The sequence below is a fragment of the Choloepus didactylus genome, chromosome 16, assembly GCF_015220235.1.
Source record: "Choloepus didactylus isolate mChoDid1 chromosome 16, mChoDid1.pri, whole genome shotgun sequence".
Lineage (NCBI taxonomy): Eukaryota > Metazoa > Chordata > Mammalia > Pilosa > Megalonychidae > Choloepus > Choloepus didactylus.
In genome coordinates this window covers 56219590-56243765 of record NC_051322.1, presented here as the reverse complement: position 1 = coordinate 56243765, position 24176 = coordinate 56219590, and the positions used below count along the sequence as shown (strand labels likewise).

The 24176-nt window shown below is 39.9% G+C and overlaps 1 protein-coding gene and 1 pseudogene across 8 annotated transcripts in view; one reads left to right on the top strand and one right to left on the bottom strand.

The window, feature by feature from the left end:
- OSBPL1A (oxysterol binding protein like 1A) overlaps positions 1-24176 on the bottom strand; it is a 360414-nt gene that overhangs the window by 89012 nt on the left and 247226 nt on the right. The gene's annotated exons all lie outside the window — the stretch shown is intronic.
- On the top strand, positions 18666-18766 carry LOC119511933 (annotated as a pseudogene).

Here is a 24176-nt window from a genome sequence, read left to right as displayed (position 1 = left end):
ACACCCGATAAGGCTAAGGTGGATTTATGAAACAGGTACATGTCTACATAAACTTACAATTAAACAGAATTTATTCCTTCAAAAGATTTCCAAAGGTTACCCAATTCTTTAAGAAGAAGTATTCGGTGGTTCCCCCAAGGATTTCTATTTTTATCTTCTCTCTGATTGCATCTTAAGCATAACTTACCAAAAAAAAAAATTTTTTTTAACTCATATATAATGAAAAAACTATAGTGCTGCACTTGCGAGAAGTTTAAATTATATCCTATACTTTAGACACAAGGACTACAGTAATTTAAAAATGCTTTTTCTAGTGTGAAGTTATTAAAATATTCAAGAGTTAAAGCCCAAAGTATCCATGTACTATCTAACTATGGGGCAGGCAATTTTAGGATGAAAATGTGTTCCCTACTGGCTACGTGCTCAGAGTGGAGTCATCTGCCTATTCAGGAATAGGAAGACGACTTATTTTTGTACATTCGAGTTTTGCGCACTTTCCCCTTCTTATCCCACCTCAACTTCTCGGGGAGGCAGGGCCCTGGCGTTCAGTGTGCTGATGGTTTCGTGGTCTGTGAGCTGGGAAACCAGGATTCAAACTCGGGTTTTCTGACTTCTTGTTTAATGCTTTATATATTTCAGCTCAAAGTAGCAAGCACCCAATCTCCATGCTGTAAACTACAAAACTTAAGATAATGCCAAAGTTATTAAAACGTAAACTCAAGATAACCTATATAACTCCCATCTCTATCTACTCAACAGACCTCACAGCTGAAAGAGGAAACTACTCTTGCAAACCTCCAAGTAAATTTCCTTACCAAACAGGTTTATCGACAACCCTGCTCAGTATATATTGTAACTGAACTGTTCGGGAAATAAAACATTTTAGTTCTTTCTTTTCCCCCTACTGCACTGAATAACTCGGCCAAAACCACACTGCCTAATTTTTATCACATTAGGTTGATTTAGAAGAATAACTGTTGGACAAGCACAATTGCAGCTTGGATTTACCTGGAGCTCTGGATAATGTGTATTTCTTGCAGAATGACTTTCAATGCAGCAAAGTTATTTTTATTGTCTGTAAATAACTTTAACTGAATTCCTAAAAATAAAGCTTTGTCATATATCTTATAACAAAGAAACAGCTATTTTAAATAAATTTAAAGAGACATTGACATTTATTTTTCATTGTCAGTTTTGGAGAGCAGTCACAAAATTTTATTGAAAAAAATTAAAGGTAAGCTCAAAAGCCAATAACAGGGAGACAGTTACCTGCGGCATGAAATAAGCAGTCATTAAAATTACATTTACAAAAAAAATTTAAAGAAAGTGAAAAATACTTGTGACATAATGCTAAATTTAAAAAGCAGGATGCTCTTTAACAATGCTAAGATATAAGCAAAAATACTAATTTTTCTCTGCTTTAAGAAAAGACCAGTTTGGTTGAGGTAAACATACATGCACAAACAAGTGCAGCAAAATGTGAGAAGTTTGTCGAGGGCACAGGGAAGCAATCAGAAAAGATGGCTATAGAGGAGAGGTGCCACTCTATAAATCTTTAAATAATGAAAGTGGTGTTGAGGGTGAAGGGGCAGGAGGAGGTGTCCAGAAGGAGCAGAATGAGCAGACAGAGGGACATCAGAACCTCAACAAAAGATGCTGACAGGGTGGTGGGTTGGGGTGGTTTTTTCACATGTACTTTTTCAAATTTGCTTCACATGAAAAAAATTAAGTATTTATACATCAGACAAAATAATTTGTGTGTACTGGTTAGCACTATTTAAGGTGCATTATAACTTCATAATTTAGATGTCATAAAAAGCAATGAAGCAAAAAAAAAAAAAAAACTTCAAGTATTTATTCAACATACAGGATACTATGTTTGCTACATAATAGATACAAATCATAAGACAGGGACTTGTCCACCTAAAAGAAAAATGTGTAACAAAAGAAGGTACACTGTAAACACCAAACAAGAGGTAAAGGCAGTGTAGTGGTTAATTTCATGTAAACTTGTCTTGGTTATGGTGCCAAGCACTAGCTTACTTGTTACTACTGTGAAGTTATTTCATAGGCAGGATTTGCATCTATAATCAGTTGACTGCGTCTACAATCAACAAAGGAGACTGCTCTCAGCAATATAGATAATCTCCTCATCCAATCAGGGAAGTCTTAAAAGCCAGAACAGAGGGTTTCAGAGGTCACAAGAATTATTTCTGCCTCAACTTTAACACTGGCTCTTGACAGAACATTTCTTTAACACACTATAGTCTGGTTTTCAAAGTTCAAAAAAACAACTAGTAGAATCTATGGAAATGAAGGGCACAACACAAGAGATGAAAGACACAATGGAAATATACAACAGCAGATCTCAAGAGGCAGAAGAAAACACTCAGGAACTGGAGAACAAAACACCTGGAAGCCTACACGCAAAGGAGCAGACGGAAAAAAGAATGAAAAAATATGAGCAACGTCTCCGGGAACTCAAGGATGAAACAAAGTACAATAATGTACATATCATTGGTGTCCCAGAAGGAGAAGAGAAGGGAAAGAGGGCAGAAGCAATAATAGAGGAAATAATTAATGAAAATTTCCCATCTCTTGTGAAAGACATAAAATTACAGATCCAAGAAGCGCAGCGTACTCCAAACAGAAGAGATATGAATAGGCCTATGCCAAGACACTTAATAACCAGATTAATCTTTACCTGGTTAATTTCTCAATCAAAACAGTAGTATTAATAGCAAGGCTAATACAACCAAAGTTTATTTTAGTGTGACAAATATCCAATAGCCCAGATCTTTAAAGCTCTGTCCATATTAGAACACAGAATATTTTAAACACATTTCAGATTGAACACAGTCCCTTTCCCATCCAAACAGCATGGAAGCCAATGGCTGTGACTATGCTGACATTACTTTAAAACTTTACTCTGGAATTCAGAGGATCATTACCTCTTACCCTACTTTCATGAGGGAGAGAACTTTTCACGGATTGATTTGTCAATTTTTCTTTCTATTAAAAGGCTGAAAAAAGAGGTCACAAAGTATATAGAATAAACATGCCAACAATTCCTATAAATTATCCTAACATACATTTTTGATATGACCTTTGAAAGCCAAACTAAGAACAAACAGTACAATGGAGCAAGATGTGGAAGAACTGCTCGTAATGTCCTATTACTCAAGGTAACAGGAAATGACCACGTGGTGCACATGCTCCATCTAACATCTGTGACCATGATTTCCCACTCACTAGGCACGTTCTGAAAGCTCCAAAGGAACCCAAGGACAGCTGAAAATATCAGTGCCTATTATGTACCAACCACTGGGCTTGACAACGACCACACAAGACAGGGTCAGGCTGTGCATTCATAAGAAACTGGAAATAAGTATTTTTCTCTTCCCAAATATCAGATTTCAAATATCAAATATCCCAAAGATTCTTTACCCAAATATTCATTCTCTTTTCAAAATGACAGATGAATTCTGCTGAATAGTAAAGATAATTATATTAATCAAAAGTTTTGATTAAGTTGGAAGCAATCTTGGAAATTATCCATTTTTTTTCTTTTTTGGCTTAGACAATATTTATTATCAAGTGCAATATAAAGTCTAGACATGGGGTAGTGCTAGGGTTGGTTAATTCAGAGGCTCAGTGACATCCTGAATGAGTTAATTTCTTTCCGTCTTTCTCTTCCACCATTCTTGGTATGTTAGCTCAGCCCTTTCTGCTGGTTCCCCTCATGGTCCCAAAATGGCTGCACAGTTCCAGGTGTCACATGCCAACAGCAATGTTCAGAGCAGAAAAGGGAAAATATTTGCATTATGTTCCTTTTTTCTTTTATTTTCGTTTTTCTTGAGATTGTTCAGATACCATACAATTATCCAAAGATCCAAAGTGTACAATCACTTGCCCCTGGGTACCATCATACAGCTGTGCATCCATCACACTTAATTTTTGTTCAATTTTTAGAAACTTTTCATTACTCCAGACAGGAAATAAAGTGAAAGATGAAAAAAGAAAAAAAGAAAAGGAAACTCGAATCCTCCCCTATCCCTAACCAACCCCCCTCAATTGTTGACTCCTAGTATTGATATAGTACATTTGTTACTGTTTATGAAAAAATGTTGAAATACTACTAACTGTAGTATATAGTTTGTAACAGGTATATAGTTCTTCCCTATATGCCCCTCTATTATTAACTTCTAATTGTATTATCATACATTTGTTCTGGTTCATGGAAGCGATTTCTAGTATTTGTACAGTTGATCATAGACATTGCCCACCATAGGATTCAGTTTTATACATTCCCATCTTTTGATCTCCAACTTTCCTTCTGGTGACATATATGACTCTGAGCTCCCCCTTTCCACCTCATTCACACACCATTCGGCACTGTTAGTTATTCTCACATCTTGCTACGAAAACCCCTGTTCATTTCCAAATGTTTAAGTTCATCCTAGTTGAACATTCTGCTCATACTAAGCAACCACTCCCCATTCTTAAGCCACGTCCTATATCTTGGTACCTTATATTTCATGTCTATGAGTTTACATATTATAATTAATTCCTATCAGTGAGACCCTGCCATAATTGTCCTTATGTGTCTGGCTTATTTCACTCAGTATATTGCCCTCGAGGTTTTGTCATCAACCCATTTTTTTCTTTTTTTAATATGGTTTTGTTCACTCACCATACATTCCATCCCAAGTAAATAATCGATGGTTCTCTGTATGGTCATACATTCATGTGTTCACCACCTTCACCACTATCTATATAAGGGCATCTACATTTCTTCCACAAGGCAGGAGGGAGAGTCAAAGAAGGTAGAGAGGCAAAAGAAAGAGGAAAAAAAAATGACAGCTAGGAAGCAGCAAAAGGAAAAATAACCTTAAATCAAAGTAGAATAAAGAATCAGACAGTACCACCAATGTCAAGTGTCTAACATGCCTCCCCCATACCCCCCTTATCTGCATTTACCTTGGTATATCACCTTTGTTACATTAAAGGAAGCATGATACAATGATTCTATTAGTTACAGTCTCTAGTTTATGCTGATTGCATCCCTCCCCCAATGCCTCCCCATTTTTAACACCTTGCAAGGTTGACATTTGCTTGTTCTCCCTTGTAAAAGAACATATTTGTACATTTTATCACAATTGTTGAATACTCTAGATTTCACCAAGTTACACAGTCCCAGTCTTTAACTTTCCTCCTTTCTTGTGGTGTCTCACATGCTCCCCACCGTCCTCTCTCATCCATATTCATAGTTATCTTTGTTCAGTGTACTTACATTGTTGTGTTACCATCTCTCAAAATTGTGTTCCAAACCACGCACTCCTGTCTTCTATCACCCTGTATTGCTCCCTTTAGTATTTCCTGTAGGGCGGGTGTCTTGTTCACAAAGTCTCTCATTGTCTGTTTGTCAGAAAGTATTTTGAGCTCTCCCTCATATTTGAAAGACAGCTTTGCTGGATATAGGATTCTTGGTTGGCCGTTTTTCTCTTTCAGTTTCTTAAATATATCACACCACTTCCTTCTTGCCTTCATGGTTTCTGCTGAGAGATCCGCACATAGTCTTATTAAGCTTCCTTTGTATGTAATGGATCGCTTTTCTCTTGCTGCTTTCAGGATTCTCTCTTTGTCTTTGACATTTGATAATCTGATTATTAAGTGTCTTGGCGTAGGCCTATTCATCTCTCTTCTGTTTGGAGTACGCTGCGCTTCTTGGATCTGTAATTTTATGTCTTTCATAAGAGATGGGAAATTTTCATTAATTATTTCCTCTATTATTGCTTCTGCCCCCTTTCCCTTCTCTTCTCCTTCTGGGACACCAATGATATGTACATTATTGTACTTTGTTTCATCCTTGAGTTCCCGGAGACATCGCTCATATTTTTTCATTCTTTTCTCCGTCTGCTCCTTTGCGTGTAGGCTTTCAGGTGTTTTGTTCTCCAGTTTCTGAGTGTTTTCTTCTGCCTCTTGAGATCTGCTGTTGTATGCTTCCATTGTGTCTTTCATCTCTTGTGTTGTGCCCTTCATTTCCATAGATTCTACTAGTTGTTTTTTTGAACTTTTGATTTCTGCCGTATATATGCCCAGTGTTTCCTTTACAGCCTCTATCTCTTTTGCAATATCTTCTCTAAACTTTTTGAACTGATTTAGCATTAGTTTAAATTCCTGAATCTCAGTTGAAGTGTACGTTTGTTCCTTTGACTGGGCCATAATTTTGTTTTTCTTAGTGTAGATTGTAATTTTCTGTTGTCTAGGCATGGTTTCCTTGGTTATCCAAATCAGGTTTTCCCAGACCAGAACAGGCTCAGGTCCCAGAGGGAAGAAATATTCAGTATCTGGTTTCCCTGAGGGTGTGTCTTAGAAAATTGCTCCACCCTTTGATGCCTCAGGTCACTGTGCTTTTCTGCCCAACAGGTGATTATAGGCTGTTAGCCTATAATTCTTGACTGGTGTGAGGCGGTATGGCCGTGTTCCCCCAGGCTCTGGGGTCTGGTTCTGAATGGAAAGGGGCCCACCCCTTTCCTCCTAGAGAAGACAGAGCCCCCAGGTGGAGGTCATTAGCATTTCCATGGTCTCTCTCTCTGCTTGTGCTGTCTCCACCCTTCCCCAAGTCACAGCCCTGGAAACTGAATATGACTGGGGCTTTCTCCACTGAGCAGAAAAAGAAACAGATAGTCCCCTTCAGACCCAGTCCAAGGTGACCCTCCGGCTCTCCAAGGTCAGCCGTCACCCAAAGCTTCTGTCTGTTTTTGGGGATGCGTACCTGTAGTGAGCAGTTCACACTTGCTACTTAAAACCCCAGTTGGAGCTCAGCTGAACTATATTCGCTTGCTGGGAGAGAGCTTCTCTCTGGCACCATGCAGCTCTGCAGCTCGGGCTATGGGGGAGGGGGTCTCACAACTTGGATCCGCAGGTTTTACTTACAGATTTTATGCTGTGTTCTCGGGCATTCCTCCCAATTCAGGTTGGTGTATGATGAGTTGATGGTCTCATTTGTCCCCCCGCAGTTATTCTGGATTATTTCCTAGTTGTTTCTGGTTTTTTGTAGTTCTTACAGGGGGACTACTTAGCTTCTACTCCTCTCTATGCCGCCATCTTGGAAATTATCAATTTTAACCAAAAACTTCATCTTACAGAAAATAAACTGAACCACACAGAACTGAAGAGGTCTCCTTCCCATCACATGACTCACTGGTAGTAGCTCTGTGACTGGGCCTCAGCCCAGAAGAGTGAAAAGGGTCTGAGATTCTAGAGCCAGGCATACTATTTTCTACACAGGTTATTTTTTTAGGAAGATGATGGACACCTCTATAGTACTGGATCATGCCTGTGCTATGTCCTTTGTACAGATCCAGCAGCTTCTGCAAAGTAGTATCAGACCTCACTTTAAAAATACTGCAGATTTCCAGATTTTGCATGAGAGATGAACATAAGAGCAGTCAGTAGAAGTGACAGAGCTCCAGCTTGAGCCCATAACACTGCTATTCCATCTAGATCTAATATTCCACAGTATCCCACCCTTCTAGATCTAATTAGCTGTACCTCTTGAAGTTGCAATATTTTTAAGATCCTTAGACACAGCCTTGGTACACTATACACACTTACAGAGAACTGTGAAATAAGGGAAAATAAAGGAAGGCAAAGGAAATGAGAAGAAATGAGCCAGCAAGAATACAGACACTCTCACCACCAACACCTCCACATAAAAAGCTTACTTTGCCCCTCGACTTCTAACATCATCTCGCCTGTATTCTGCCTTGCCATGGGGATGGGAAATATCAGTACCATAATATTTACTTTGCCTTAAAGTACAATTGCTTAAACTCAAGAACACAAATAAGTGAAATCTACCACACAAACTGTAAACTGAAAATCAGGATGAATCCAGAGGGGGCTGGCAAAAGACTACTACAATAGTCTACAGAGGAAGTGACTAAAGCTTGAAACAGAAACTTGGCGGCAGGCAACAAGAATCAGAGCCATTCTACACATAACCTCTCTGACTGATGTCCAAGCTCAGAATTAGCAAAACAGTATAGTGTTGCTTATGACAGAGTTTCTTAAAATTACTGACTTATCCCCAAGCAAATAAATTGACTGTTTTCTAAAACTCACAAAAATCTGTGCAAGTAATTGAAGACGGAGAATTCTGGAAACTACAGTGCGTGGGCTACTGATAATCTCATGTGTATCCTGTTTTCGACTACTAAAACCAGAGCTTCCCGGAGGCGGGGCAACATGGCAGACTGGTGACCTGTATGTTTTAGTTACTCCTCCAGAAAAGTAGGTAAAAAGCCAGGAACTGCGTGGACTGGACACCACAGAGCAATCTGTCTTTGGGCATACTTCATACAACACTCATGAAAACGTGGAACTGCTGAGATCAGCGAAATCTGTAAGTTTTTGCGGCCAGGGGACCCGCGCCCCTCCCTGCCAGGCTCAGTCCCGGGGGAGGAGGGGCTGTCAGCTCAGGGAAGGAGAAGGGAGAACTGCAGTGGCTGCTCTTATCGGAAACTCTTTCTACTGATTCAAACTCCAACCATAGATAGACTGAGACCAGACACCAGAGACTCTGAGAGCAGCCAGCCCAGCAGAGAGGAGACAGGCATAGAAAAAAAACAACACGAAAAACTCCAAAATAAAAGCAGAGGATTTTTGGAGTTCTGGTGAACACAGAAAGGGGAAGGGCGGAGATCAGGCCTTGAGGCGCATATGCAAATCCCGAAGCAAGGCTGATCTCTCTGCCCTGTGCACCTTTCCTTAATGGCCCTGGTTGCTTTGTCTATTAGCATTTCAATAACCCATTAGATCTCTGAGGAGGGCCGTTTTTTTTTTGTTTGTTTGTTTTTTTGTTTTTTTTTTTAAATCCTTTTTGCTTTTTCTAAAACAATTACTCTAAGAAGCTCAATACAGAAAGCTTCAAAGAATTGAAATTTGGGCACGTCAAGTCAAGAGCAGAACTAAGAGAGCTCTGAGACAAAAGGCAATAATCCAGTGGCTGAGAAAATTCACTAAACAACACAACTTCCCAAGAAAAGGGGGGTGTCCGCTCACAGCCACCATCCTGGTGGACAGGAAACACTCCTGCCCATCGCCAGCCCCATAGCCCAGAGCTGCCCCAGACAACCCAGTGTGACGGAAGTGCTTCAAATAACAGGCACACACCACAAAACTGGGCGTGGACATTAGCCTTCCCTGAAACCTCAGCTGAATGTCCCAGAGCTGGGAAGGGGGAGCAGTGTGAATTAACAGAGCCCCATTCAGCCATCATTTGAGCAGACTGGGAGCCTCCCAACACAGCCCAGCAGCCCAGAACTGCCCTGGGGGGACGGCACTCACCTGTGACATAGCACAGTCATCCCTCAACAGAGGACCCGGGGTGCACAGCCTGGAAGAGGGGCCCACTTGCAAGTCTCAGGAGCCATACGCCAATACCAAAGACTTGTGGGTCAGTGGCAGAGACAAACTGTGGCAGGACTGAACTGAAGGATTAGACTATTGCAGCAGCTTTAAAACTCTAGGATCATCAGGGAGATTTGATTGTTAGCGCCACCCCCCCTCCCCGACTGCCCAGAAACACGCCCCACATACAGGGCAGGCAACACCAACTACACACGCAAGCTTGGGACACCAATTGGGCCCCACAAGACTCACTCCCCCACTCACCAAAAAGGCTAAGCAGGGGAGATCTGGCTTGTGGAGAACAGGTGGCTCGTGGACGCCACCTGCTGGTTAGTTAGAGAAAGTGTACTCCACGAAGCTGTAGATCTGATAAATTAGAGATAAGGACTTCAACTGGTCTACAAACCCTAAAAGAACCCTATCAAGGTCAGCAAATGCCACGAGGCCAAAAACAACAGAAAATTATAAAGCATATGAAAAAACCAGACGATATGGATAACCCAAGCCCAAGCACCCAAATCAAAAGACCAGAAGAGACACACCTAGAGCAGCTACTCAAAGAACTAAAGATGCACAATGAGACCCTAGTACGGGATATGAAGGAAATCAAGAAGACCCTAGAAGAGCATAAAGAAGACATTGCAAGACTAAATAAAAAAATGGATGATCTTATGGAAATTAAAGAAACTGTTGACCAAATTAAAAAGATTCTGGACACTCATAGTACAAGACTAGAGGAAGTTGAACAACGAATCAGTGACCTGGAAGATGACAGAATGGAAAATGAAAGCATAAAAGAAAGAATGGGGAAAAAAATTGAAAAACTCGAAATGGACCTCAGGGATATGATAGATAATATGAAACGTCCGAATATAAGACTCATTGGTGTCCCAGAAGGGGAAGAAAAGGGTAAAGGTCTAGGAAGAGTATTCAAAGAAATTGTTGGGGAAAACTTCCCAAATCTTCTAAACAACATAAATACACAAATCATAAATGCTCAGCGAACTCCAAATAGAATAAATCCAAAAAAACCCACTCCGAGACATATACTGATCACACTGTCAAACACAGAAGAGAAGGAGCAAGTTCTGAAAGCAGCAAGAGAAAAGCAATTCACCACATACAAAGGAAACAGCATAAGACTAAGTAGTGACTACTCAGCAGCCACCATGGAGGCAAGAAGGCAGTGGCACGATATATTTAAAATTCTGAGTGAGAGGAATTTCCAGCCAAGAATACTTTATCCAGCAAAGCTCTCCTTCAAATTTGAGGGAGAGCTTAAATTTTTCACAGACAAAGAAATGCTGAGAGAATTTGCTAACAAGAGACCTGCCCTACTGGAGATACTAAAGGGAGCCCTACAGACAGAGAAACAAAGACAGGACAGAGAGACTTGGAGAAAGGTTCAGTACTAAAGAGATTCGGTATGGGTACAATAAAGGATATTAATAGAGAGAGGGAAAAATATGGTAAACATAATCCAAAGGATAAGATGGCCGATTCAAGAAATGCCTTCACGGTTTTAACGTTGAATGTAAATGGATTAAACTCCCCAATTAAAAGATATAGATTCGCAGAATGGATCAAAAAAAATGAACCATCAATATGTTGCATACAAGAGACTCATCTTAGACACAGGGACACAAAGAAACTGAAAGTGAAAGGATGGAAAAAAATATTTCATGCAAGCTACAGCCAAAAGAAAGCAGGTGTAGCAATATTAATCTCAGATAAAATAGACTTCAAATGCAGGGATGTTTTGAGAGACAAAGAAGGCCACTACATACTAATAAAAGGGGCAATTCAGCAAGAAGAAATAACAATCGTAAATGTCTATGCACCCAATCAAGGTGCCACAAAATACATGAGAGAAACACTGGCAAAACTAAAGGAAGCAATTGATGTTTCCACAATAATTGTGGGAGACTTCAACACATCACTCTCTCCTATAGATAGATCAACCAGACAGAAGACCAATAAGGAAATTGAAAACCTAAACAATCTGATAAATGAATTTGATTTAACAGACATCTACAGGACATTACATCCCAAATCAACAGGATACACATACTTTTCTAGTGCTCACGGAACTTTCTCCAGAATAGATCATATGCTGGGACATAAAACAAGCATCAATAAATTTAAAAAGATTGAAATTATTCAAAGCACATTCTCTGACCACAATGGAATACAATTAGAAGTCAATAACCATCAGAGACTTAGAAAATTCACAAATACCTGGAGGTTAAACAACACACTCCTAAACAATCAGTGGGTTAAAGAAGAAATAGCAAGAGAAATTGCTAAATATATAGAGACGAATGAAAATGAGAACACAACATACCAAAACCTATGGGATGCAGCAAAAGCAGTGCTAAGGGGGAAATTTATAGCACTAAACGCATATATTAAAAAGGAAGAAAGAGCCAAAATCAAAGAACTAATGGATCAACTGAAGAAGCTAGAAAATGAACAGCAAACCAATCCTAAACCAAGTACAAGAAAAGAAATAACAAGGATTAAAGCAGAAATAAATGACATAGAGAACAAAAAAACAATAGAAAGGATAAATATCACCAAAAGTTGGTTCTTTGAGAAGATCAACAAGATTGACAAGCCCCTAGCTAGACTGACAAAAACAAAAAGAGAGAAGACCCATATCAACAAAATAATGAATGAAAAAGGTGACATAACTGCAGATCCTGAAGAAATTAAAAAAATTAGAAGAGGATATTATGAACAACTGTATGGCAACAAACTGGATAATGTAGAAGAAATGGACAATTTCCTGGAAACATATGTACAACCTAGACTGACCAGAGAAGAAATAGAAGACCTCAACCAACCCATCACAAGCAAAGAGATCCAATCAGTCATCAAAAATCTTCCCACAAATAAATGCCCAGGGCCAGATGGCTTCACAGGGGAATTCTACCAAACTTTCCAGAAAGAACTGACACCAATCTTACTCAAACTCTTTCAAAACATTGAAAAAAATGGAACACTACCTAACTCATTTTATGAAGCTAACATCAATCTAATACCAAAACCAGGCAAAGATGCTACAAAAAGGAAAACTACCGGCCAATCTCCCTAATGAATATAGATGCAAAAATCCTCAACAAAATACTTGCAAATCGAATCCAAAGACACATTAAAAAAATCATACACCATGACCAAGTGGGGTTCATTCCAGGCATGCAAGGATGGTTCAACATAAGAAAAACAATCAATGTATTACAACACATTAAAAACTCGAAAGGGAAAAATCAATTGATCATCTCAATAGATGCTGAAAAAGCATTTGACAAAATCCAACATCCCTTTTTGATAAAAACACTTCAAAAGGTAGGAATTGAAGGAAACTTCCTCAACATGATAAAGAGCATATATGAAAAACCCACAGCCAGCATAGTACTCAATGGTGAGAGACTGAAAGCCTTCCCTCTAAGATCAGGAACAAGACAAGGATGCCCGCTGTCACCACTGTTATTCAACATTGTGCTGGAAGTGCTAGCCAGGGCAATCCGGCAAGACAAAGAAATAAAAGGCATCCAAATTGGAAAAGAAGAAGTAAAACTGTCATTGTTTGCAGATGATATGATCTTATATCTAGAAAACCCTGAGAAATCAACGATACACCTACTAGAGCTAATAAACAAATTTAGCAAAGTAGCGGGATACAAGATTAATGCACATAAGTCAGTAATGTTTCTATATGCTAGAAATGAACAAACTGAAGAGACACTCAAGAAAAAGATACCATTTTCAATAGCAACTAAAAAAATCAAGTACCTAGGAATAAACTTAACCAAAGATGTAAAAGACCTATACAAAGAAAACTACATAACTCTACTAAAAGAAATAGAAGGGGACCTTAAAAGATGGAAAAATATTCCATGTTCATGGATAGGAAGGCTAAATGTCATTAAGATGTCAATTCTACCCAAACTCATCTACAGATTCAATGCAATCCCAATCAAAATTCCAACAACCTACTTTGCAGACTTGGAAAAGCTAGTTATCAAATTTATTTGGAAAGGGAAGATGCCTCGAATTGCTAAAGACACTCTAAAAAAGAAAAACGAAGTGGGAGGACTTACACTCCCTGACTTTGAAGCTTATTATAAAGCCACAGTTGCCAAAACAGCATGGTACTGGCACAAAGATAGACATATAGATCAATGGAATCGAATTGAGAATTCAGAGATAGACCCTCAGATCTATGGCCGACTGATCTTTGATAAGGCCCCCAAAGTCACCGAACTGAGCCATAATGGTCTTTTCAACAAATGGGGCTGGGAGAGTTGGATATCCATATCCAAAAGAATGAAAGAGGACCCCTACCTCACCCCCTACACAAAAATTAACTCAAAATGGACCAAAGATCTCAATATAAAAGAAAGTACCATAAAACTCCTAGAAGATAATGTAGGAAAACATCTTCAAGACCTTGTATTAGGAGGCCACTTCCTAGACTTTACACCCAAAGCACAAGCAACAAAAGAGAAAATAGATAAATGGGAACTCCTCAAGCTTAGAAGTTTCTGCACCTCAAAGGAATTTCTCAAAAAGGTAAAGAGGCAGCCAACTCAATGGGAAAAATTTTTGGAAACCATGTATCTGACAAAAGACTGATATCTTGCATATACAAAGAAATCCTACAACTCAATGACAATAGTACAGACAGCCCAATTATAAAATGGGCAAAAGATATGAAAAGACAGTTCTCTGAAGAGGAAATACAAATGGCCAAGAAACACATGAAAAAATGTTCAGCTTCACTAGCTATTAGAGAGATGCAAATTAAGACCACAATGAGATACCATCTAACACCGGTTAGAATGGCTGCCATTAAACAAACAGGAAACTACAAATGCTGGAGGGGATGTGGAGAAATTGGAACTCTTATTCATTGTTGGTGGGACTGTATAATGGTTCAGCCACTCTGGAAGTCAGTCTGGCAGTTCCTTAGAAAACTAGAGATAGAGCTACCATTCGATCCAGCGATTGCACTTCTCGGGATATACCCGGAAGATCGGAAAGCAGTGACACGAACAGATATCTGCACGCCAATGTTCATAGCAGCATTATTCACAATTGCCAAGAGATGGAAACAACCCAAATGTCCTTCAACAGATGAGTGGATAAATAAAATGTGGTATATACACACGATGGAATACTACGCGGCAGTAAGAAGGAACGATCTGGTGAAACATATGACAACATGGATGAACCTTGAAGACATAATGCTGAGCGAAATAAGCCAGGCACAAAAAGAGAAATATTATATGCTACCACTAATGTGAACTTTGAAAAATGTAAAACAAATGGTTTATAATGTAGAATGTAGGGGAACTAGCAGTAGAGAGCAATTAAGGAAGGGGGAACAATAATCCAAGAAGAACAGATAAGCTATTTAACGTTCTGGGGATGCCCAGAAATGACTATGGTCTGTTAATTTCTGATGGATGTAGTAGGAACAAGTTCACTGAAATGTTGCTATATTATGTAACTTTCTTGGGGTAAAGTAGGAACATGTTGGAAGTTAAGCAGTTATCTTAGGTTAGTTGTCTTTTTCTTACTCCCTTGCTATGGTCTCTTTGAAATGTTCTTTTATTGTATGTTTGTTTTCTTTTTAACTTTTTTTTTCATACAGTTGATTTGAAAAAAGGGAAAGTTAAAAAAAAAAAAAAAAAGATGTAGTGCCCCCTTGAGGAGCCTGTGGAGAATGCAGGGGTATTCGCCTACCCCACCTCCATGGTTGCTAACATGACCACAGACATAGGGGACTGGTGGTTTGATGGGTTGAGCCCTCTACCATAAGTTTTACCCTTGGGAAGACGGCTGCTGCAAAAGAGAGGCTAGGCCTCCCTGTATTTGTGCCTAAGAGTCTCCTCCTGAATGCCTCTTTGTTGCTCAGATGTGGCCCTCTCTCTCTGGCTAAGCCAACTTGAAAGGTGAAATCACTGCCCTCCCCCCTACGTGGGATCAGACACCCAGGGAAGTGAATTTCCCTGGCAACGTGGAATATGACTCCCGGGGAGGAATGTAGACCCGGCATCGTGGGATGGAGAACATCTTCTTGACCAAAAGGGGGATGTGAAAGGAAATGAAATAAGCTTCAGTGGCAGAGAAATTCCAAAACGAGCCGAGAGATCACTCTGGTGGGCACTCTTACGCACACTTTAGACAACCCTTTTTAGGTTCTAAAGAATTGGGGTAGCTGGTGGTGGATACCTGAAACTATTAAACTACAACCCAGAACCCATGAATCTCGAAGACAGTTGTATAAAAATGTAGCTTATGAGGGGTGACAGTGGGATTGGGAATGCCATAAGGACCAAACTCCACTTTGTCTAGTTTATGGATGGATGTGTAGAAAAGTAGGGGAAGCAAACAAACAGACAAAGGTACCTAGTGTTCTTTTTTACTTCAATTGCTCTTTTTCACTCTAATTATTATTCTTGTTATTTTTGTGTGTGTGCTAATGAAGGTGTCAGGGATTGATTTAGGTGATGAATGTACAACTATGTAATGGTACTGTAAACAATCGAAAGTACAATTTGTTTTGTATGACTGCGTGGTATGTGAATATATCTCAATAAAATGATGATTAAAAAAAAAAAAAAAAAAAAAAAAAAAAAAAACCAGAGCTTCCCAGTTTGTCTTGTTGACATCCCTTCTCAAAATTATTTTCAGGAAGGTCAAATGTGAATATAACTTACAAAGAAAATACTTCTAGAACTCAAGACTGGTGACAGGATAATTCATAGCTATAAAACAAAAGATGTCCTCATGTCTTGTATTTAATAAATCAACATTTACCAAGTGCCGACCACCCAGCAGGTACAGGGCTAGTTGCTGAAACACTTTAGAGGGATGAATGAGATATAACTGGTGCTCTCCAAGGACTCAAAGTCTTATCTAGAAGACACACATGTAAACATGTTTATACAAAGTGGTTGTGGGAAAGGGGAAAGAAGAAACCTGAGGGTTATCAGGGCAAAAATCAAAGAGAGCACATTTGCACTGCATTGTGAGAGAAGAAGAGTTTAAGGCTGGGAGAGAGACACTGGGTGTTAGGTAAGAGCGGACACAAGGTGTGTCCTGGAATATCTGGTATAATAGGAGAGGACGGTGGCCAGAGGGAAAAAATATGGTCATTACAGTTGAGGCTTTAAAGTGGATCAGGTCACAGAGTTTGCACTTTAACCTATAAGCAATGGGAAGTCACTGGAAATTTTTCCAGAGAATGGCAGACATTAAAGAAAATCCTGATGCTTTATTTCCTGTTGCTGCTGTAAGAAATTACCACAAACTTGGTGGCATAAAGCAACAGAATTTTATTCTCTCACTGTGCTGGAGGCCAGAAGTCCAAAATCAATTTCACCAGACCAAAACCACAGTGTTGGCAGAGCCATGCACCCTTAGGAAGTTGTAGGGAGAATCCATTCTTTGCCACCTCCAGCTTCTGGTGGCCGCTGGGCAGCCCTGGGCCTGTGGCTGCCTCCGTCTCCACATCACCTTCTCCTGTGTGTCTGCCTAACCTCCACCTCTCCTATAACGATCCCTGTGAGGGCAGCTAGGCTCCACCCGAGTGATCCAGGGTGATCGCCTCATCTCGAGATCCTTACCGGAATCACGTCTGCAAAGGTTCTTTTTCCACATGTGGTCACATTTACAGGTTCCAGGGATCAAGTCGTGTTTTCCAGACACCTCACCTGACAACATGCAGTGAGGACTCTGCACAGAAAGTTCTCGGAAGAGCCCGTGGGGCCCAAAGTGGGTGGACTGAAGTTGAGTTAAGACACTGGCAGTGAACGGAGGGGGATAAGAGAGAAGACAGGAGGAAAAGGTAAAGAGAAGACTAGATGCCTTGATGTGGGGGGCCAAGGAGAGGGAGGAGGAGAAGACGTACACATCTGTAGTTGTCATAGAGGGTAGAGGATGGTGCTATTTACCCAGACAGGGAAGAGAGGAGGTGGCAGGACAGGGCACCATGGCCAGTTTCCACCATGGAAAGCCTGAGAAGCTTCAGGCCAAAGTGAACATTTTCAGTAAAGAGAGGGGAATCCTAAGATATTATTATTCTCCACAACCAACTGGTCCTCATTTAACCTCAAAAATGTATCTCAGAATTTTATCCACTCAGATATGTGCCAGTTCTATGCTAGTTGCTTGGGATGCAAAGTTCCTCATGGAACATACCAATCTTGGTGAGTGGCAAAGATGACACAAATCAAACCATCTCGGGAACGGGCAAAGAACTGCAACTGTGGCAAGCACTATGGCACATGGAGACCCTATGACAGGGCATCTGATCAGGGCCAGAAGTCAGCCCGACTTCTCCAAGGAAGGCTCCGACCCTTAAGCAGAGATCAGAGGGGTGTGTGTTAACTGCAGCTGAAAAGCGAGAGAAGTAGAACTTTCCATTCTCACTATAACTGCTTTTATTCAAGCTCTTCTTATCACTCACCTAGGATACTATGACCTTTAACCAATCTTTACCCCTAAAACAAAAATATTCTATTAGAACATGAACTCTTCCAGGGGAGGGACCATGTCTTATTTTCTTTGAATTCCCAATTGATAGCATAATGCAAGCACATTATAAGAATCCTGCAAATGTTTACTAAAAAATGAATCTTCCTAAATGGTAATCTTACAGCACCCCATATATTTAATCATCTGTTTGCTCCCTGCCATCACCTATATGCTAAAACTCAAATTCTTCAGCAGAATCTAAAACAAGACTCACGACAAGCATGTCCTTACCTACCTTCCTGGCTTTATCTCGTTAATACCCCACAGCATCCAAAGCACTCAACCCTGCTGCTTCATATGTTATTGAAAACTATTCTTCTCTACCTTGGCATGGGCTGTTTTCCTCTACAAAGAATATTTTCCCCGGTCTTTTGTCTGGAGAATTCTCACTGTCCCTTCAAACACCTATCAAATGTTATTGATTTTGTGATGCTTTCCTCGACTCTCTCAGGCAGATGGCTGGCTCTCCTCTGAGCTTCTACAGCACTGCTTCATACTATTTGGTGGTATTTATTCATTTACTCATCCAACAAATACTTATTGAGCACCTCCTTTGTTGAGCACCATGCCAGGAGCTGGGAATACATCAGTGAATGAAGCTCCCTCATTAAGGAGCTTACACTTTAGTTATGGGAGACCAACAAACCAACAAATAAATGCATGTTATTATGTGAAAGGTGTTATTTAAAAAAAAAAGCAGCGCTCACTTTGGCAGTACAAAATTATCGGAATGAAGCAGAGAAGATTAGCACGGCCTCTGTGCAAGGATGACATGCAAATTTGTGAAGTGTTCCATTTGTTTTAATCCTCTATTTTATGCATGATTGCTCTGTAAACCCACAACTCTCTAAAGAAAATGTTTTTTTAAAGCAAGAAAAAGAGAGAAAATGGCAGGGTGTCTGTCTCTCTGAGCAGAAAAGTGAAGGAAGCGTTTTGTGCTGGTCAACAGGGGGAATACAAAAGTTAATACAAGTTCTCTGATCTTCAAGTATATAGAGTATTGTTGGGGAGATACGGAAGAAATACACAAAAAGTTAAATAACAAGATAAACGGTCACAAGGCAACGTACGGATAATTGTTGTGAGAATTAGATTAAGTTTAGTTTTCACACAGGGTGGGGGCAGTTAAGGAATTGACAGAAGGTTAAAAAGACAAACTGTAATTCACAGTCAGTCCCCCTGCTTATCCGCACACTATCCACTGTCCTTGCAAGGTGGAGACTCCCGGTAGAGTTTCCTTAAACAGCTTCATAAGTTGTTACCAAACTAGCTCAGACTGGCTCTGCAGCTCAAGAACAAAGGAAAGAGGGGTGGAGACTTGTTTCAAACGTTCCAAGTTTGCACAGGAGACTTTTTTTCAAATGTTTCCAATTTGGGTGGGCTGCATGTTTCAAATTTGGGCGGGCTAGTTAGGCTTGTCGAATAGAATGTAACCTCTGAAGTATCCAGCCAATGGAGAAACAGGGGAGGGACTTGCAGTTAGGAGTAGGGAATAAATACTGCTGGGTCTATTGTTCTGCGCGCCAACCCCCACATTTTGGTTGGGTGCCGGTTCTTGCAAGACTGTGAATAAATTCGTTTCTTCTCCACAATCAGGTGAGCGTTTATTCCTTTTTAGGAATACTGCTTGTTTCTCACAATTGTCAAATAAAAGGGCTAACAGAGAAGTGTGACTTTTTTTACTCCAAAATGTTAAGATTTTATTTACAAAGCTTCTTTGTTGTACAGAAAGTAGAAATGCTGTTACAACGTGGGTGTAACTGGTGGCCACTGGTGGCTAGGAATCACTTGTCACAGCTAGCCACGCTACAGCAAGTCTTAACAAAAACCTGACAACACTCACAATTTTGTTGGGGTGAGGAGCCCATGCTTGGAGGTAGATTTCCAAGAGGGACTAAATGGAGGAAGGCAGAATGTCACAGGTACCAGGAAGGACACACGGAACAGGCACAGGTGAGAAAGACAGGGGTATTTCAAAAATCAACTATAGAAGGGAAGAATCCCGGAAACGGTTACGTAAAGAAGAGAGCTTTACTAAATGCTGCACTTCTGGGTTCTCACCAGCAACACTGACAACCTTGATCAAACCCTATGTATTATATAGGTAGAATACCAGTGTGGATGTTGGTTCCTTTTTTCACCTATTACCTGGCATTTATTGGATTAAATGTTATTTGACATAGATCATAACTGTTCCCATGTTGCTCTCCTCCAGACAAAAACCAAGTCATTGTAATGCCACCTTGTTCTGAAATTTTTTATTTAAAAGACCTGAGCAGGTCCCTACCCTTATATCTACTGAGAAATGCTAAAACTGGCTTCAATTTCATGACATAACTATCTATTGGTTTTGCCAGTCTACACTATAGGATTTTATGCATTATTTATGTACATTTCAACCAAAATAGCACTAGGAAGAAAACCTAGCAAGAAAGCCTTTTTTGAGCAACTGATCTCAATGTGTTTCTAAAAAGGAAAATGAACTGTGGAAAAAAAAAAAATGTGTATTTAAGTTACAATATTCAAAGGGCAGTAGTAGTTTTTACGAAACTACTGTCTAGGACTAGTACTAAAAAAATTAACAGCCATGAAATTTAACTCAAAATAATTGTTTAAAAATAATTCCTTACAATATTTCTGGAGATTCAACAAACTTATGCATCTTTTAACTTTCTCCCTGCTTAGCTATTTTTTCACTTTCCTTCCCTCTGTCTTCAGGTCCCATAGCTCCAACTTAATAATAAGTTCCTTGAGAGCAAATTTTATCTTTCAATATCATCTAATCCCTGATCTCCTCTTTTGTCACCCATCCCTCCTCTCCACCAGAGAATCAAAGTGGTATATATAGACCTTAAGAAATCAGTAAATATTCCTGATTAACTTGTACTCTTTATTGACTACCAATATATTTTGAGGGAGGACAGAAATATCAATGATATGTTTTCAATAACCTGCATTCAACAAGCACTTATTACGGAATGCCAAGTATCTGAGAGATATAAATAGATGTGGGCTCCACCACCTCAGAGACAGGCACCTGGTGTGAGGGCTATAAAGTAGGTGTCAACTGAGAGAGCAAAGAGGAAGGAGCAAATAACTCTGCTTGAGGGAGTCAGGAAAGACTACCCAGGAGTGGAGCTATTTGAGAGGTAGGTGAGGGCTTGGTAGGAAAAGAGGGTAGCACAAAGTACAAGTAAAAGTAAGAGGGTAGAAACTGGTTCCTACTACAGATTTATATCACTTTATTTGCTTGCAGAATGAAGTTTTTTCATAGAACCAGTCAGCTTTTAGCATCTCATTAAATCTTTTTACTTCAATATGCACGAATGTTTGGCCCCTTTTCCAGGAAACATCCACTTAAAGTTGTTGCCAAAATTTCACTGAACATAGCCATTTCATTCCTTAAATACACCCACACACAAAATGACAAAATGCCATGCTTCATTAGATTTATCGCCTTTTAAATAATTTTACATAATGCAATTTAAGCAAATTGTGACAAAGAAATTAGTTGCTTTATGGAATTACATGAAATCACTGAGCATACTGGAAAAATAATTTTCTCAAGAGATCCCACAGGACTAGAAAAATTATTCTACTACACTGTTGGCTCTGCGTAATGGTTTTGTCTAGTGTATTAGATTTTCACTGATCCTGATTATCAGAAAAAGCTTAAGAGGACATGATACAGGGAAACAGGGAATCACATGGACTTTAGATCTAAAAATAAAATTATCCTCTTATTTAAAAGGAAGTAACACAAGTTATAAGCAACTTTTTAAAAGATTAAGCGTTTAGTGAATACGATTTAAAACTATTTTAAGAGAAGTACCTTTTAAAATCTTTCTTCACAATCTTCTCAATATTAGGATAGGCTTGATTTAATCTATTACTCTGATTCAGTGATTAAAAATAAGCTTCATTCAATGTAGTTATTTAAGATTGTTTTTCTTATTCCTTTGTTTTGTTTGAATTAGTTTTTTAATTTTTTGATAAAGTAAAAAAAAGTCATTGCATTAAAAAAAAAAAAGCTTCATTGCAGTCTGTATGATTTTTCTTCTTATCGTTAAGCCCCAGCCCATTTGCGTGACATCTCTAGTGCATGAAAGGAGCTGGAGGGGGCCCAGTGGTGAGAGGGAGAGAGTGGAGAGGACAACAGAACAAGGTAAGTTTGAAGAAATGGGCAGGGCTTCGTTATGGCAAGGACCTCCTGGTCCCATTAGAAGTCTGAATTGTACTCTAAGTGCAATGAGAAGCCACTGAAAGATTTTTAGGAAGCAGAAAGCAATGATTTGATTGTCTAAAAAATATCACTGAGGATGGTGTGTACAGAATGAATTTCTGGAGGACAACACTGGAAGCATGGAAATCAGTTAAGAGGCTGCTGCCAAGGAGGTGACGGCAGCAGGGATGAGATGGGTGCAGCACAGAGAGTGATCGTGAGATGAACATTTACCATCCCCTGGAATGCAGGGCAATGTTTTAAATCCCCTTCAAATACCCTAACTTATCCCTCATGATAACACTGTGACCCATATGTAGATGAAGAAATGAGGGACGGAAAACGTAAGCAACTTTCCCAAGAGGAAGAGAGTGAGGGAAGTGGTAGAGCCATGATTTATCAATAGTCTTCCTGCCCACACCTGCACTTTTAACCACTGCACTACCTAAAAGGACACGGATAGAAGCAAGGTGTGGTCCAAACGAGAAGAATGTTATGAGTACTCAGGCTTCTCGCTTCAGGAGGTAGAAGAGGGATCAGGTACTCAAATGGGGAAACCCCAGGAGGAACAGGATTTGGTAAGAAGATCAAGAATTTGTTTTTTATATGTCAGGCTGACAGCTGAGTATAAAATTCTCTAACAAGAGGTCTAGGTGGAGAGATTGATTTGGTAATTGTGGTAGTCAGAACAATGGTTCCCCAAAGATGTCCATATCCTAACCTCTGGAACCTGCAAATGTTACCTCATATGGTGAAGAGACTTTACAGACAGGATTAAGGTAAGGATCTTGAAATGGGGAGATTATTTTGGATTATCCAGGTGGGCCCAATGTAATCACAAGGGTCCTTACAAGAGGGAGGCAGGACAGTCAGGGACAGAAAGCGAGAGAGATTGGGAGATGCTACACTGCTGGCTTTGATGAGACCACGAGCCGAAGAATGCAGGCAGCTTCCAGAAGCCAGAAGAGGCGAGGAGAGATGGATTCTCTCTCAGAGTCTCCAGAAAGAACACAGCCCTGTGACACCTTGATTCTAGGACATCTGACCTCCAAAACTATGAGAAAATAAATCTGTATTGTTTAAGCCACTAAGTTTGTGGTAATTATTTATAGCAGCATTAGAAAACTAATACAGGAATTTTAAGTTAGTATTTAAAATGTGTGGTATTGAAAATGGAGGCAAGAGTTGCAATAACTAAACAAAAGTCCAAGGAGATAGATGCCAGAGCAAATGTGGAAGGAATGGCCTTAATTGAGCCTTCTCTTCATATCTACCAAGCTTCTGTTTCCACAGGTCAGGTTATGTGAAACCCAGTAATTGTATTATGGTCACCTATTATATAAGCATGTAATTTCCTCCCATAAAAGAATCCATTTTTCTCAATCTCACTGATCTACAACCACTCACCTCCACACACCCTTCCCCCTCCCATACCATCCACACCTGTCTTAAGAACTCCAAAAGTAAATTCCTAAAAGGTCAAAACTACTTAGTAGCACTTCCTCAATTCCCCATGTGCACCTCCCATTGAGTAAACATATCATGGGCACCAGTCACTATTTGAATCACTTCTGAAACAGGTGAATTCATTCAGCCTGTTGAGATGGAAACTATAAAAATCTCCATTCTACCTATGTGGAAATTGAGAACCAGAGAGATCACGGGGCTTGCCCAAGGTCACACCACTGGCTCCCTGGGGCAGGACTCAAGTTTGGACAGCCTGGCTTAGGAAGCTGTGTTCCTGGCCGTGACGCTATGCTGTCCCGGGGCATGTGTTTCTGAGGCAAAGGTAAGCACTTCCTTTTCTCTGCTCTAGCCACACCGTGGTCTAACCTCTACTCTGTCCCTTGGCATCCAGTACTGCAACCAACTGTACTGCATCCTTTACTCTAACCTCTCTGAGGCCAAGGACTGTCGACCTGTCTATCTCTAGAACATGAAATCACAGCTGGCACCAGGTGATATGTAGTAAATGGTCATTGGATAAAGG